Source organism: Papilio machaon, chromosome 16 (assembly GCF_912999745.1).
Source record: "Papilio machaon chromosome 16, ilPapMach1.1, whole genome shotgun sequence".
NCBI lineage: Eukaryota > Metazoa > Arthropoda > Insecta > Lepidoptera > Papilionidae > Papilio > Papilio machaon.
In genome coordinates, this window is record NC_060001.1 from 771,058 (window position 1) to 785,366 (window position 14,309).

Here is a 14,309-nt window from a genome sequence, read left to right on the forward strand (position 1 = left end):
GCCCTTACAGTATCCTTACGACCCCCCACTATTATTACCGATAGACTTAAAGGCCTACGCACAACAGCGCTTAAAACTATCCGAAAACTCTACACTTATATATTCCACTTTATTTTGTAGTGCATAAAGTCTAAAATTGCACCAAATACATTCGGCATAAAAGTTAAGCGCATTCTGAACGCGCGCCGCTCGTCTCCATAAAATATTTTACGACTACAATAAAACTGAATACTGCCTCACTACTACTAAATATAGAAATTGTCACTACGTTTGTTCGTATGAATTTGACTTCTTTAAATTATAGAAATGACCCAATAATTTTGAAAGTTTGTATAGTTATATTTGTGACTTTTTCTACATTTACTTAAATTTCATATTTAGAATTTAATTAATACGTTTTAATTGTAATAAATCTTTTTCTCTTAATAACATTGTCGTTTTAATGAAATTGAATTAAATATACGTATAAAAGGTAAATGTTAGATGTTTTTTTAAATATCATGTACAACATGTAGTCACTTGGTACAACGTCTAACGCGACCCGGGACACAAAACTAGTATTGATAAAGGCAAAAGATGAGAAGCCTTACAGCATGTTAGCGTTAAATGACCGCGAAATTAGAAAGGCTCATTTCGACGGCAGTTTTTGTTGTAGCGTAGAGTCAACTGTGAATGTGCGCATAGAAACAAATAAAGATCGCAACACTAGCAACACTTTCTTCATTGTTCTATTTTTTAATTTCATTGCAATCGTTATTACAATAAGGTTGTCTTTATTCCATAATGTAAATCAAGAAGATGCACAACACCGTCAAATTTTGACAAAAATCTCTCCCCGGCGGGGAATCGAACCCCGGTCTCCCGCGTGACAGGCGGGGATACTTACCACTATACTACCGAGGATATTATAGACACAGTATTAAACCACCGAACCAAATTACTACGATATGAGTTAAAACGTTTTTTTTTTATTCAACTTACAAAGGTTTTTAATACAACCAGTTTTATGGAAAACCGCTTAAAAAGAAATTTAGAAGTTGACACCTGTTGGAGTTTCGTCTAGCTAGCAGCTAACGATGTGACTCTCGATTAAGCAATCTGAGAGAAAATATTCTTGAGAACAGATTTTCAAAAATTGATGCCATTTATATTTAAAACATTTACATTAATTTGTAAAGTCTTAAATAATAAATACAAATAGATTTTGTTCATTTAAAAACATCCACCCAACGAATATTTAATAGAGGTTGAACAAAATCTTTAAAGCGCATGAAAAATTATTCGAACATTGAAATACTTCAATATAACTGCCTGAAAACACCGTACGAGTAAAAAACAAAAATCAAATCGTTCAGTTTGGTTTCAATGAATGTGTAAAGAGACAAAGGCGCCGGCCAGTGGCAGGCCGCTGCGGGCTGTGGGCGGCGGCGTCGGACGGCACGGCGACATCAAAAGGCGGCGCACTTTGTCTGCAGTTTCCGTCGTTATCGAGATTTATCGATACTCTATTTATCGTCGTTAGCGTTAGAGCTAACATTTTTAAAGCTATTCAATCTACACGGCAAATTTTATGCTCTTTTTATGCCATACTGTTTTAATTTTTTTTTTGTTAAAACTATGTCCTTTTGTTTACTACCCGACCGCACATGTTATGTATGTACATATGTTCTTAAGGTATTCAGGATTTGCCTCAGTAATATATAAATAATTTAATATGTTACAGTAACAAAATCCCTCAAGTCGTAGAGTCCCTTCAATGTCTCGAAACAATTATGAGCGTACATTTGTTTAATAACGGGCATTCGGCGGTGGCGATCGTAAAGCAACAAAAGAGGGTCGGACAAGAGTAAAGTTATAAAAGGTATTATGAGCCAGCGGCGAGCCGATGTTAAAGCTAATGTAGCGAGCGGCCGCGGTTACCTTCATTCTTCTCTACCAAATACAAATTGCCAAAGTACAGTCCACGAAATAAGTATTTAAAAAAATTACGAAACATTTTTTTTTGAGGTCCGTCTTCTTAGTTAGTTGGCTAATAAGACGATGTTACAAATCTTTACATTCAAAGAAAAGTCTCTTACGAGTCACGTTTAGAAAAGATATAGGAAAAAGTAGAATCATAGATGTTTTAGACAATATTACACCAATTATGATTCAAATCATGCATTTGTTTTTTTCTAACGTTGCTTATTTAATTATGTTATCAAGGTTTAGAGTGTTGAGGCATATTTATAAACTTTATCACTTTTGTACTCGACTGTACATCATTTTCCGCTCTGTAAAAAATCAGTTGATGAACTGAAGACGGTTAATTTCCTGCCAAATACAACTTTATATTAAGAACGAGAAAGTAAAAGAAAACTTTCGCAATAAATCGACTTTATGTCGTTCGCCGTAAAAAAAAAACTTCTTTAATCAATCTACTTGTATGAAAATATTTACGCCGAATTGTGCGCGAAGTCACTCGGAATCGAAGTTATTTTACCTGTTTTTATGGTCGATTTATTTTATATACATGATAATATTAGTGCGGGCTTTGATTGTCGCAATCGGATTGATGGTGTGATAATTTTTTATTACTATCGACATTTTGCGCTGCGGAAACGAGTGCTAGTGTCGGTATGGGGCGCCCTAAACTAAATCTACGAACTATTGAATTAAGTAGGCAACAAATGACATACATCGTTTCACCAGTCTATGTTGCCGATCATGATCTCGGGCGCCATCTTGATTATTATGTATGCAGCAAAAAAAAGTTTATTCGTTATCTAAAACAATTATCAAACTCTAATAACTACTACATCTAATTGTTAACTCTCCGAATACCCGCGTGATTTTCCTTTTTTTATCATCTATATTTTCCGCAGTTAAAATGGTAAAGGTTCTTAGAGGCCACCTCTTTAGCAGAATGTTTGATTTTTCACTCAACAAATTCCATATAGGGCGTCGGTGGCTCAGGGGTTAAGCACTTGACTTGCTGCAGCTACAGATCGCAGGTCCTGAATTGGAATCCCGCCATGTACCACTATGTTTTTCGATTTTCGATTTACATATGTACATTTATCCGACGTTTTTATGGTAAAGGAAAACATCGTGATGCAACCTGCACATATCTGAGAAGAAATTCAATGACATGTATGAAGTCGATCAACCCGCACTGGGCTAGCGTGGTTGACTATGGCCTAGTCACCCCTAACTTGGGGTAGGCTCCGAGCCCCTCGATGGGGACGTATAGTGAGCTGATGATGATGAGATTCCATATCTCTACACCGAATTGTAAAACACATGTTGCTATCTCCCTCTTTGTCTTTAGAAAGACAGAGAAAGCGATTTGATGTTTTTGTTTAAGTATTTCGTCAGAGGAGACTCAAGGTCACTATAAAATTCTGACATATAACCTCGCACACATAAGTACACTTAGTAAGTGTATTGTACGTAATCTTCTTCAGTTATACTACAAGGGTTCTGATTAATTTGCGTGGAAATAAAATAAAATTACTTTCTTTGTCGCAGCGCGGCGCAGAGAACGTAAATTTTACTACCCACTGAGCTGATTGTTAACTCCCGAAGGAATATAAGGGCTTTAACACAGTAATAACAATTGCGAAAATATGTAAAGCGATAAATTTAGACAAGTTCATATGTCGTCTGATAAAAAATTGCGTAAGTATTCAACAGAGGCCAAGATTTTGCAAGTCCCATAACTTAGAAGGTAGAATAGAGTTCTTTAACTACAGGAGTAAGTCTAACTTTGACATTCCAAAGCGCAGTGGATAAATTAAATATGAAATCGCCAATCTTATGCCACAGGCAACCAAGCAAATCGTCCATAATATTTTTCGAGTCATTCCCAAATAACTACGTCAGTAAAATAGGCAAAGTACATCCCATCCTTCACTGGTGCACAATCCTAAAACGTAAAGCTTATCTGAATACAATCTAGAAAGGAAAGTGTTCGCCAAATTATCGGTTCCTTGGCTCCCAATCTGGTTCGTAATGGGCTTCTTTTGTAGGGCCGGTGTTGTAATGGCGCCCATTCTAACTGATTGTCACCTATATATTTACATAATGTTTGAATACAACGGATATATGGATGACTGTGGTCTCTACAATACACTATCTAGACACAATAAATCAAAAGCAACCAGCAATTTATGTTAGTAAGTACATAATAATTATTATCGTAGAACCATTCGAAAAAAAACAAAAGAAAAACCAACTTTTAAAAACGTACTTTTTATGGTTTTTTAAATTTAAAAGACACACACAAGACACTGAAAAACACAATTAACTCTTGTTAATTAAAAGAATTAAAAATTAACAAAAGACAAACTATTCGTCAAGACAATTCAGACGAGCCCAAACCGATTAGGTTTCATTGCGAAGTTCCAATAGCCACCTTCCAGCTTCATCATCAGCAGCACCATGTCATCAAGATATTGCATTATCACGCGATTTAACATATACATATGCGAAATTTTAACTCAATCAGTTAGCCAGAATTTGATCAAATTTAATTAGCAAGATGTAATAACAAACATGTGAAACAGGTAAAATTAAAAAAAGCCTGTAAAAAAACATTCTGTTTCACTTGTACCCTAAAGAGAAGTTTTAAATAACCCTTTAGCTAAAGTAGAACGAGTTTAGCTTTAAAATACCGACACGTCTCGTAAACGGCACGCTCAGAACAATAAATCGCAGTTATAAGAGCTGTGCCACACGTGACCGCTTTAGAAACGCACGTCACGTCAGTCTTCAGCGCACGTGTAGAATGACCCTACGTATGGAACATACGGAAACTGTGACTCCTAGATACATGGTTATTAACAATACGCGGAAAATTTCATTTTGTCTATTATATTTTAGATCTATTAGTACAGTTAATATTGAAAAATATTTCGTATTGTTTTTTTTTCAAAATAATTCAGTTTCAGAATGTGAATTTGGCTGATTTACGTAGTTGTAGTATTTTTAATCTTGTTTTCCTTTAGATAATAAGTCAATTTGATATGCCTTCAGCATTTCCAAATTTAGATTCCTAGAGAAAAAAAAAGGAGAAAATAGTGAATAATGTTCACCAGATCAACATATTCGTGGTACATTAAAGGTTTATCATAAAGATTTATAACATCGCCATAACTGTCAAAGTGGAAGCCATTAAAATGAACGTGCTAAAATTGTAAATTTCGTCGAACTTTGAACGTTTTCACGAGCGCTATAATTTCGAATTCATACAAAGGTTATACTTTGATCTAAAACTTTTATACATTTATTTTTAAAAAAAAATAAGTGTTACTGCGTATTTTATTTAATACCTTAAAAAATTACTATACAGGTATATTAGCTGTTAGTTTTTATGTCGAAAAAAAAAACAACTCTTCATATAAAACCTAAATATTATATAGAAAACTAGCTGTCGCCCGCGACTCCGTCCGCGCGCAGTTAAAAATAAATAAATGGGGGGGGGGGTATGAAAAATAGATGTTGGCCGATTTTCAGACCTACTGAATATGCTCACAAAATTTCATGAGAATCGGTCAAGCCGTTTCGGAGGAGTTCAAGTTCGAACCCCGTGACACGAGAATTTTATATATAAGACGAGAATTTTATATATAAGATAAGATTTGTTCGTAAATCAACTATATAGGTTAATAATATTTTACATAAAAACGAAAAAAAAAAGGTGTGCGCTTACCACGTTAATCATTTCACTGGCATGGCTTTTCCATAGTATATATGAAAATGAAGGTAAAATTAAAAGAACTCTCACTGAATTTTTGCTCCGGTGAACTGAAAAATAAAAAAGAAAGTTAAAATTCCGAAGTAAAACTAATTAACGGCCGGTTTAAAAGTGGAAAAGTTATAGTAAAAACTCTTTCGAGTACGACCGGACGGAAGTACGACGGCAATAGAACGTCGTATGTGTTCATACAAGCAATTTAAAGTTCAGATAATGTTTTAAATTAAAAAAAAGTTAAATACTTTTTACATTCTAATACTAATCTTTGTCCCAGTTACACAGAACATTAATTAATTCAGTTTTATTTCTATAAGTATTCAATAATATTAATATTAATGGTGAAATTAAACTAGCCCAATATGTTTATGTAACTGTGGATGTCCGCCATCGAAGGATCCGTATAAAAATATAGTCATCTCATTTTCCTCAGTGGAAATAAAAAAAGATGACATTATATTTAACATTTGTTTCGAAAGAAACCAATAGAGCCAGTTCAAGTTAACGAAAAACAAAACATCAAGCATAACGTAAGCGTATTACGAAGTACATTTGATAAGGAGTTTTATCAGTCCTGCGTTCGATTCCTATGGGATTTTATTGTCGTGGGATGAGATCGCGCGACAGCCAAGCAGACAGTAAACAGTTTTACGACGTGACTTCGCAAGCCCTCAATCGAGCCTAGTACAATCGTAAATTATAATCTCAGAGAGGAATTGATCTCGTCAAGGTTGCCTGACATATCACAGACTTTAACATTTATTTTACAACAGGCAACCTGCTCGAAAAACAAGAAAAAATAACTATAGTTGAGCCAATTTAATAGGTCGTCTTTTGATGTCTATCAGTTGTTAGGTTGCCTAAAACATCGTTTAAAGTGAAAGAATCGATACGGACTTCATACACCGGGTCTAGCACGAATATTTGAGACAATCGCCATCGTATCGACATCGACAATAATTGAATTAAAATTCGTGCAGCGCTCCTATCGGTTGTAAAATACACCAAAAATCTCATACTAATTTTGACATCATTGACAATACGAAGGCGATTGACACAAATATTGCTATAGATGTGAATTCAGTTAATGATGAGAAATCGATGTTTTAATCCGATTTTTTTTTTAATAAAAAATTACGATTATGAAACCCTTAGAAAAAATATTACGAATAATTTTTCCATGTTTATCGAAAAGCACAGACAGAAATTTAAATAGAAAAGGCTTTCGCGACGAACAGGAGTAATAATTTCACGTTAAGCTCCACTCGGAGGCTCACCTCTTATACATTATAATTTACGATCTGAGCAGCCGCCGCAACCTCCAAAGCGCAGCCTAAAGCTGTTTATCGAGCGCTCTTTCGCTAACACTTACATAGAACTTTTATACTACTTCTGATATGAATGATAATTTTGGAATTGTAATAGTTTCCATTTCTAAATCCAGATTTCGAAAAATATTTATTTAGACATATTATTTTATAATCATATTTTATTTTTATTAACCACTAACTTAAATAAAGCGTCGGTGGCTCAGGGGTTAAGCACTTGACTTGCAATCTGCAGATCCTGAGTTCGAATCCCGCCATGTACCGATGTGTTTTTCGACTCTCAATTTACATATGTACATTTAACCGACGTTCTTACGGTGAAGGAAAACATCGTGATGCAACCTGCACATATCTGAGAAGAAATTCAATTATATGTGTGAAGTCAACCAAACCGCACTTGGCCCCTCAGTGGGGACGTATAGTGAGCTGATGATGATGCACTTAAATAAGCTCTAAGATTAATAAGTATTCCTCTTTTTATATAACAAGGTGACAGAGCAAGCGGCTACCTTAAAATCTCCGAAATAAGCGACCGCTGCCCATGGACATCTTCAAATCCAGATACATTGCCTAACTATAAACATTACATTTTATAAATGCCATTTTATCAATGTTGTTTTGTTCTTATATTTTCATTGTATGATTATTCCGTATAGTAATACGGAATAATCATACAATGATTACATACAATGGGGGGACGGATACGGAGTACCGTTCCCTCAGTAGGATCAAAAGTCTGGGTCATCGGCGGACAGTCGCAGAATTTGATTTAGAACGATATAAATCCGCTGCCGGACGCTCGCTCGTATATCAAGTTAATACCTAGCATTTAATACCATATTTGTTGACTCGCAGATTGGATTTCTAAGTCGAAGGTAATGTCACCGATATAATTCGTGGACTCGGTAACATAATACAGCATAGACGCTTACTAAAAAGTAAATAAAAATAGGTATATCAATTGCTTTTAAAGGTTCGATAAAGTCACATAATAAAAATTAAAATTGAAGATGAGGCTCGAGACGCCAACTTCAAGCTGATTTAAAATATTCCGTAAGATCTTGTTATTTCTACAGTCGAGTTAACTAATTCGTGTTTTATATTACTGGCTGTTTTATTATTCTGAATGCTGCAAATTGTACGTACATTTGATTGTATACATACAAAAATGTAGATTGTTTCGAAACTTTTTTTAAAGCTTTTCAGTTTATCGTTGTAGGTCAGTGACCAGGCAGCAGTGGTACGATGCGACTCGATAGGAGGCGATGGGAAGCGATGCGCTCGTCTGTCCGTGGCATCGCGCGCACTAATTTCCCCCGAGGCGCCGCGGCCGTCAGGGCAGCGCAAACGACCGCAATAAACAACACCGCGTCTCAACTTTCAAGCCAAACTTATTTGGACTTGATACTTCCTTGATATACCTTTCTTAAGCAAAAGCAGCAAGTAAAGGATACTTGTCGACATTATGAAAAAGGAACACCAGAAACAAGATGGCTAAAATCCCTCGACAGTGCGTTTCTCGCGTAATTTACTGCCTCGACGATATTTCCAGACAAGTACGACTTAGGGTTCTACAAGAAGCGAGCCTACTTTTTAGCCGACTTCAAAAAGAAGGAGGTTATCAATTCGATTGTATTTTTTTTTTTATGTGTGTTACCGCGAATCTCCGCCCCTGGTGGTCCGATTTTGATGAAAAATATTTTAATCGAAAGGAAGTGCTTGCAGGTGGGTCCCATTTTTTTTTTTTTTTTTTTTTTAAATAACTAGAAGACTAGTAGATTTTGAATATAGCTTCAAAATTTGTTGCGAAAATTAGGGACATTTTTGCTTTCAGCGCTTACGTAGGCTAAACTATAGGACGTACATAAAAATGATGTATGGCGAATTGTAGCTCTTTAAATGTGCTAAATAAAAGTCAGCGATAGCATATATCTATCTGTTATAGTTTTCTCACAATAACCATTTTTTTCTTCAGAAACATCAATTAAATTCATGCCCTATTTCCGACGCTATTATTCGAGTTCAGTATTAACCCTTATGTAAATAAACATGTTCATTATCAAGAGAATTTAATGTAGATTATATTTGCAATTGAAACTATATCATTCTGTCTAATAGTTTAGGAGATATCGTAAGAATAAAATTACGCGGAAACGAAAAATGCTACACGAAAAGCACAATTTTGCTTTCTGGGCTTACGTAGGTCAAACTATATGACTTACATAAAAATGATGTATGGAGTAATTATAGATCCTTAAATTTGCTAAATAACAGTCTTCGGTGGCATATATCTATTATCTATGGATGTCTCACAAAAACCATGTTATTGTGAACAAACTTCGATTAAAATGCACACGAAAAACAGCGTCGTAAGCTTACGGCGCTATTATATTACATTCGATATGAATCCTTATCCAAATAAATATGTTTGATGGCTAGAGTATTAAATGCAGATTACATTAGCCTTTAAACTATGTAATTCTGATCAATAGTTTGGGAGATATTAAATAATTAAAAACTACGCGCATTCGAAAAATGCTAGTGCGGCGCGCGGCTGGACAAAATTAAAGGCACGCTACGATGTATTAGTTCGTTAAATTTTCAATTTGTATACCGATTTTGATAATTATTTCTTTGTTTAAAGGATAAGTGGTTATCTGCTGCATTCTAAATTAGTTTTTGAATTGAAGTACACACATATCAAATAGGAAAGTCCTTTTCTTTATTTGTCTTATTTATGTCTTTATATGTATTAAGGAAATTTGTAATTGAACTTCAAATTCACTAAAAATTGTGAAATAAAACAAAAATTTTAAGAAAAAAAAAAATAGCCGTCTTCAAAAAAAAACAATCTCAAACAAAATGCACTCAAAAGTAACCTAAAAAAACCAATTTCAAACAAAATGTACTCAAAAGTAACCTAAAAAAACCAATTTCAAACAAAATGCACTCAAAAGTAACATAAAAAAACAATTTTAAACAAAATGCATTCAAAAGTACCATAAAAAACAATCTCAAACAAAATGCACTAAAAAGAAACAAAATAATGACATGAAAACTTCTGTCTTTCTTTCTTCTCTCTTTCAAAAACCCTCTAAACTCTAAAGAAAGTTCTCTTCTTTCTAGTAACATGTCTATATTGTATAATTATTGTTATTTTGGAGTCGGTTTCGGCCTAAGTAGGGACATAAACGTAAGTATGTCTCATACATCTCAAATATAAAATGTATTATATTATATTTACTTCGGCCGACACCGACTGCGAAATAACAATAATTATACAATATAGACATGTTACAAGAAAGAAGAGAACTTTCTTTAGAGTTTAGAGGGTTTTTGAAAGAGAGAAGAAAGAAAGACAGAAGTTTTCATGTCATTATTTTTTCTTAAAGGCTTGAAGGCCGGATCCTCTTGTTTTGCGGATGTCAATGGCGACGATGTCTACTTTACCCAACCGTTACATGACTCTGACTGCAACAGTTAACCGTGGAGAGATGCATGTAGATTGATACTTTTAAAAACGAAGTTACTTTGACAATAAATGAAACGGTCTTAGAAAAATCCCACGAGACCTAAGTAGATCTATATTCTTATCTTTGCATCTATGTTTATTACCTCCTTAGAGACGTCATATCGTGTCGCCATGATATACAAAGGCAAGGAAACATTTGAGTTTTTACGATTAAGACAACAAAAGCGGGGAAGGTAGTTTCTCATTGGATGCTATCCGGCGCGACAATCCTACCAAACAAATTTTACGACAACACTTACGCTGTTTACGCCTTGTATCGACATCTTAGTGATTTTATCATCTGTATATAGAAAAAAAATTACATGTATATATGTTCATTTGTATACCAAATTGTATAGTCATAGTCTAGCGAGATATTAGCATGCATTGGATGCTACAATTTCACAAGCCTTGTATTAGTTAAAGGAAAGACAAGGGAGTATATACCTTCTGAATACCTTGGGCCATAAAGGGGACAGTATTACATTATTCTGTTCCACAGACTTACTCCTGTAAAATATTTTATTATTATTTTCTACTTATGTAAACGTACTATGAAGTAGAGCAAAGCAGAGAGGTAAGCCCAGAAAACACGGCGCCGAAATCGTATTCGATTGGCCTTGTTGATTTCCTATTGCTGAGTGCGTATCGTTTTATTTGTATTTTATTAGAGCACGTAAACTTTAACTGGCGATTAATGAAGGCAGTAAACAACTTTTATATCGAAAGGTAAGAAGTTATTTGGCGATAGCAGTGTTTAGAGGTTATAAATATCCCACTTAATAAGATACCACGACTTGTGTTCCGTTGTGTGAAGAACAGTTTAGAACCGTTTCCTCTTTAGTCTTGCAAACGCTTAATATGACAAAGCTCCAAACGCTTCTCTTAAACTCTTAAATCTATAACAATTTGAAATTTGCATCGAATACAAACTTAGAAACCAAATACAAAAATTTGAAGGAGGACAGAGGACTCGTTGTTCTTATATTTAGTAAATATTTATTTATTATTTTGTCACTAATTGTGTTTTATGAAGCCACAAACCATAACCTCAATTGAAAAAAAAAGAAACGTGAAATTCCCCCGGGCGGCGCACCGCAGCGAAGCGCAGATATTTATTTTTATGTTTTTCAAACACAGAAGAAATGTGGATATCAAAGAGTCGTAGGGAAAACGAAAAACCGTTTCGACGTCGTTTGCGAAACCCAACGCCATGTTTTTAACCGGTTTTTATTTGGTTGATTTGCGCCACGACGCTGTTAATAAGGGAGGGATGATGCCTTGCAGATTGTGGTTCTAAGTCAAAAGTCACGTTACATCCGTACAAGAAAATAACAAACATCAAAGCGTATGATTTGTTAAATTTATTTTCACAATTTATTTAACCGTATTCTAGCTATATGTTAATATTATAAAGAGGAAAGGTTTGAATGTTTGTTTGTTTGCATTGCATAAGCTCCGAAACTACAGAACTGATTTAAACAATTTATTTATTGTTAGGATGCTACGCATCTATGAGTGACAGAAGCTTTATTTATTACTATATTTTTTTTATAAATCGATGCGGACGAAGTCGCATGCTACAACTAGTGTTCATAAAAGTAACATGTATTCCAACCTACAACCCTCTTTTGTAGCTTAAACTATTAAGTTACTGGATCCCCGTTTCTTAATTAGTCGTTCTGTTAGCTCGTACAATTTTATACGTATTTAATTCGAAAGAAAAAAAAATGTATCCGCGTTTATACTTTTAATTTGTTTAGTCATTTTTTAAAGTGGTTTTTATAGGTTTTTTGTTTTATTCCGCTGCAAGCGAGCGCTGCCGTCGCTAACATAATAAGCGGGATTTAATAGTTACGTTTGTCGTGATTATAAGAAATATGTACATTAATACGTTGGTATATTACTATTTATTTTATTTTTAGGTATTTCACAAAATTCTTACGAAAAACATATCTTACTAATATTATAAATGCGAATGTTTAGATGGATGAATGGATGGATGGATGTTGTTTGAAGGTATCTCCGGAACGGCTGAACGGATCTTGATGAAATTTCGTACAGATACAGAACATAGTCTGGGAGAACACATAGTTATTTTATTTTAATTCCGCGCGGACTGAGTCACGGGTTACAGTATATAATACGACCTCAAATGCGGTTGTAGTTATTATAGTTCTTGAAAAAAACTAGCTACGAATGCTACAGTAGCTACGAATGCTACACCGACCTCTACGAATTCTGTGCTCTACGAACATTTTACATGTACTTCTTATAAATGTGAATGTTTGTATAGTAGGTAACTCCAGAACAGCTGCATAGATTTCGCTGAAATTTGGCATAGATATAGAAAATATTATTATTATTAGGTGTTTTTAATTGAGGACAGAGACAGCTAACCTATGATATTAGTAAGATAGACGTCACGATACAATACATTATTTTTCTTGGTTCACCTTTGGCATAAAAGTATAGTGTCAAGATTCCATCCTCAGAATAAAATTTGTTGCAATGATGTTATACCTGAGATGGATATTTTACAGCGTGTTCAAAACACGCCAAAGTCTCAGCGTTGCAGAGAAATTTGGGTGGATCAGGCGCGATTCCGTAGCCGCGGGCTCCCGAGGGAAATTATAAGGCGCGCTGCTACGGACACTTGCGACTACTTACGTTGCGGCTTTCAAAGTGTTCCACTTGATCACATCAAATTTAAAAAAAACATAACAAACTAGCTGTCGCCCGCGACTCCGTCCGCGCGGAATTAAAAAAAACTTAATAAGTATCTTAGTATCTTACGTGTTCTTCCAGACTATGTTCTACATCTGTGCCAAATTTCATCAAGATCTGTTGAGCCGTTCCGGAGATAACCTCAAATAAATATCCATCCATCTAAACATTCGCATCTATCTTCTATATATATAAAAGAAAGTCGTGTTAGTTACACTATTTATAACTCAAGAACGGCTGAATCGACTTGACTGAAAATTGGTGGACAGGTAGCTTAGAACCAGGAAACGGACATAGGATAATTTTTACCCCGTTTTCTATTTTTTATTCCGCGCGGACGGAGTCGCGGGTAAAAGCTAGTTTATAATATAAGCAAGATGTTTAATTCCCTTCGCCTCTAATCCTTACCGAAAATATATCTCGTAGTTATTCATAATAGTTTACAGTCAAAAAGTCTGTTCTACTGTTGGTCGATTAATTAATATTTTACCCAAAAAAACAAAACACTTCTGATGTTTTTGAACACTTTTTATTGCCCCACGTATATAAATCCCGATAATAAAAATATGCCCATACTGCTTATGCTGTTTATTTACATCTTTAAGACTTACTGAACCAAAAAACTTTGCCCCGGGTGAGGATCGAACTCACGACCTTAAGATTATGAGACTTACGCGCTGCCTACTGCGCTACCGAGGCCTGAAGATTTGCGTGAAAAGTAACAATACGTTCGTCTATTTTTGTATTGAAACAAAAAACGATTATATTAGGTCCTTACATATGAAATTGGCGTTTTGTATGGGAGGAACAAAAAGTCGAATATTTTTAAATATAATATATTTAATTAATCAAAGTATAAACCATTATTTTCTATGCACTTTTGCCATCTCATAGGTAGTTCATTGATCCCTTTACTAAAAAAACCAGTCGGACGGGAATCAATAAAATCTTTGAAGGCGATTTGGACTGCCCCATCGGAGTTGAATTTTTTCCCTTGCAAGAAGTTATC

The 14,309-nt window shown here is 34.7% G+C and overlaps 2 non-coding genes across 2 annotated transcripts; both read right to left on the minus strand.

Annotated features, from left to right (window-relative positions):
* Positions 1 to 831: 831 nt before the first annotated feature.
* Trnad-guc lies at positions 832 to 903 on the minus strand. The gene has a single exon. It is a non-coding gene; the product is annotated as a tRNA-Asp (tRNA).
* A 13,023-nt stretch (positions 904 to 13,926) lies between these two features.
* On the minus strand, positions 13,927 to 13,999 carry Trnam-cau. The gene has a single exon. It is a non-coding gene; the product is annotated as a tRNA-Met (tRNA).
* Positions 14,000 to 14,309: the final 310 nt, after the last annotated feature.